The 3349-nt window shown below is 38.9% G+C and overlaps 1 protein-coding gene across 2 annotated transcripts in view; it reads left to right on the top strand.

Moving 5' to 3' along the window:
- LOC106870343 (structure-specific endonuclease subunit slx1) overlaps positions 1-2799 on the top strand; it is a 77835-nt gene extending 75036 nt beyond the window's left edge. For both annotated transcript variants that reach the window (XM_052978184.1, XM_014916375.2), the window contains exon 7: positions 361-2799. The gene's annotated coding sequence lies outside the window, so the exon portion shown is untranslated. The remainder of the gene's footprint in view (positions 1-360) is intronic.
- The last annotated feature ends 550 nt before the right edge of the window (positions 2800-3349 follow it).

Below are 3349 nucleotides of genomic sequence, written 5' to 3'. Positions count from 1 at the left end.
CACTGAATAAGTGTCACATATTTTTACAGATATATATTATATATATATATATATATATATATATATAAATTGTAAATGCAAAAAATAACAAAAACACAAAGGATTCTGCGGTACACGTGCTTCAAGCTTTATATCAGTGTATAATTGACAATACAAAGCTATCTTCAGCCGCAAAAGTATTTCTCTCCCAAGAAATTATATCACATCGGCGTTACACATAACATACATGCATATATGGTGTCCCTAAAGTCTGTACCCTGCACACAAGAAATTTCATTAACTATATTTTTTTATCTATATATTCTATATATTTTACTTGTATGTTTTTTACCTGCTTTATATTTTTTTTTGCCTCCACAGATTAAATATGGCTTCGGTGAAAGAAAAAAAGAAATGGGCTGGTACTTCTTAGTCGACATGAAGGACGGCCATGTTGAAAGATAGCAGAAGTTTTTAATGCGTTATCACCTGAGGAGGATCCCACGTGGCTTTTCGATGAGGGTGAAGGTGGTCAATAAGTTTAAAGAATTGGGGCAGTGTCATGGACAAACCCCATTCTGTATGACCAAAATGTATCGGAAGAAATGAAAGAAACTGTCATGGCTAAAATTTATGCTAGCCACCCCCACCAAAAATCACTTTGCAGGGCATCTGTGAAGCTGGGTGTTCCCAAAACAAACTGCAGTTATAATCTTAACCCTTTACCATCCATATTCTGTCAAATGTATTACTTTTTTTTTAATTAATCCTTTATTATCATAGCTTTGAGATTACAATAATGTGATCGTTTGTTTTTTGATTGATAGTGTGTGGTAGGTGTGAGAGGCTGGATCTGGCCAGTTTAAACATGAACACGAGAGCCTCCTCCTTCAGAAAGCATCTAGACAGATGCCGGAACACTGACAAAAGCATAACAGTCACAGTTGAGGCCAATGAAAGAAATTTGGGTAATTTAAGAATTAAGGAAGCTTTACTCATACACAGACTAGGACCCCAAATTAACAACAGGCTGGAGGTTGGTAATCAATATGTTATTTAGCTACATCTGGATGTGTGTAGGTTCATTCTTAATAACAAAAAAAAAAGAAGGGGTTTAAAAAGGGGAAGCTGCACGTATAACATAACTTAGAAGCAGCGCTACAGATGTACCGACACACACTAGATTGAGACATAGCAGACCTCACGCACTTCTCATGAGGAATTCCGGAAGAAGCTTCGTGAGACCACTACTGAAACGCTTCCGAAAAAAGAAAAGCCTTTGGAAAACGGATTATAGCAGCGACTCCATCTAAGAATATCTGAAGAAGGAATAATTGTATTCCAAAATATCAACGGACTATGGATAACTAAATTACAACAGGTATATAGTCCATTTTTTGGTATTATAGTGCATTGTTGTACCATTCAAAACTTCATTCTTTACAGGTTGAGTATTTGAGTGAGATACGGCCAGTTTAAATGTTAAAGGGTTATATATCTATGTACGAAGCAAGGAAGGAGACCTCTTCATGGTAGTAATTCCTGTTAGAAATAGCAGTCAAATCTCTCAAACCACACCCTATGTCTGAAATATGTATAACCATTTAGCATCCAGGTTATTCTGCCAAATGCAATGCTTATTTATTCACATTTTCAATTAATCATGCATTATCTCATAGCTTTAAGATTTCAATGGTGTTTATTTTTCGAACGACACTGTAGGATAGGTGTAAGAGGGCCAGATCTGACTAATTTGAACATAAAACACCTGGACTATTTTGGCTGGACATGGCCAGTTTAAATGGTAAAGGGTTAAAAAGAAAACCAGTTTCACCTGTACAAGTTACAAATCTTGCATCACTTAACAGATGACCCTGATAGAAGACTTGAGATGTCAATTGGAATGGTTTATTTCAATAAATTGGATGAAAAACCCATTTTACTGAAGACTGTTGTTCAGCAATGAAGCTTTGTTTTATGCAAATGGTGAGGTTAACAGGCAGAATGCTCAATACCAGACGCAGAGTAATCTGCATTCAGTGGACCATTCCAAACAGCAAGGAACGCAAAACATTATGGCGTGGTATGGTTTGTGGAAAGCTCATGTGTTGGGGCTATTTTTCTTTGATGAACATGTAACTGGTGAGACTTATGTTGCTACGTTGAGAGACCAGTTAATGGCCCAGCTTGAAAGGCAAGGTGAAGGACTTTCCGAGTGGTTCCAACTGGATGGTGCCCCTGTCCACTTTGTCACAGTGGTCAGAGATTGGCTGAATGACAATTTCCCCTAACTGGATTGGAAGGCATGGTCATATAGAACCAGTGGGGGTGGTCTCACATGGATTGGTATGAAAAGGGTTAAAGAAGCTATCAGCCAACATAGTCAAACCTGACCCATGCACATCTACTGAAAGTCTATATCAGTGGTTCCACATGGCCCATGGAGGGGCTATATAAGATTTTGTTAATATCAATCTGCAATAAACTGGCTGTACTTCCCAGCTTGAGCCAGCAGGGCTAGACCAAGGGGATGGTAAAAGGCCTGACAGTATGACCGTTTTCCTGTTCCATGTGGTGGGTCCCTCATCTGGGATGTCAAATGCTGTGACATCTTGGTGGCGACATGGCTTATTCAGCAACCAGCCCAGGCTGCACTGCTCATCGGGTTGAGAAAAGCAAATCGTTCAGGTATCGGTCACTCTTTTCCATTTTGTCTCAGGAAGTCATATGTTTCTCACCTTCATGTAAAGTTCCTCCATATATATATATATATTTATTTTATTTATTTATATCCGAATAAATACTTCTATAATACACAAAGTATTTTAATTTTTTTTTAATACAATTTATCATCATCATCATCATCATCGTTTAACGCCCGCTTTCCATTCTAGCATGGGTTGGACGATTTGACTGAGGACTGGTGAACCAGATGGCTGCACCAGGCTCCAATCTGATCTGGCAAAGTTTCTACAGCTGGATGCCCTTCCTAACGCCAACCACTCAGAGAGTGTAGTGGGTGCTTTTACGTGTCACCCGCACGAAAACAGCCACGCTCGAAATGGTGTCTTTTATGTGCCACCCGCACAAGAGCCAGTCCAGGGGCATTGGCAACGATCTCGTTCAAAAATCCTACGGGAGCCAGTCAGGCGGTACTGGCAACGGCCACGCTCAAAATGGTGCATCTCATGTGCCACCCGCACTAGAGCCAGTCCAGGGGCACTGGCAACGATCTTACTTACTTACATATATATATATTTATTTTATTTATTTATATCCGAATAAATACTTCTATAATACACAAAGTATTTTAATTTTTTTTTAATACAATTTATCATCATCGTTTAACGCCCGCTTTCCATTCTAGCAT

This window comes from Octopus bimaculoides, chromosome 30 (genome assembly GCF_001194135.2).
Source record: "Octopus bimaculoides isolate UCB-OBI-ISO-001 chromosome 30, ASM119413v2, whole genome shotgun sequence".
Lineage (NCBI taxonomy): Eukaryota > Metazoa > Mollusca > Cephalopoda > Octopoda > Octopodidae > Octopus > Octopus bimaculoides.
The sequence above is the reverse complement of the archived record's forward strand: the minus strand, read 5'-3'. Positions and strand labels throughout refer to the sequence as shown.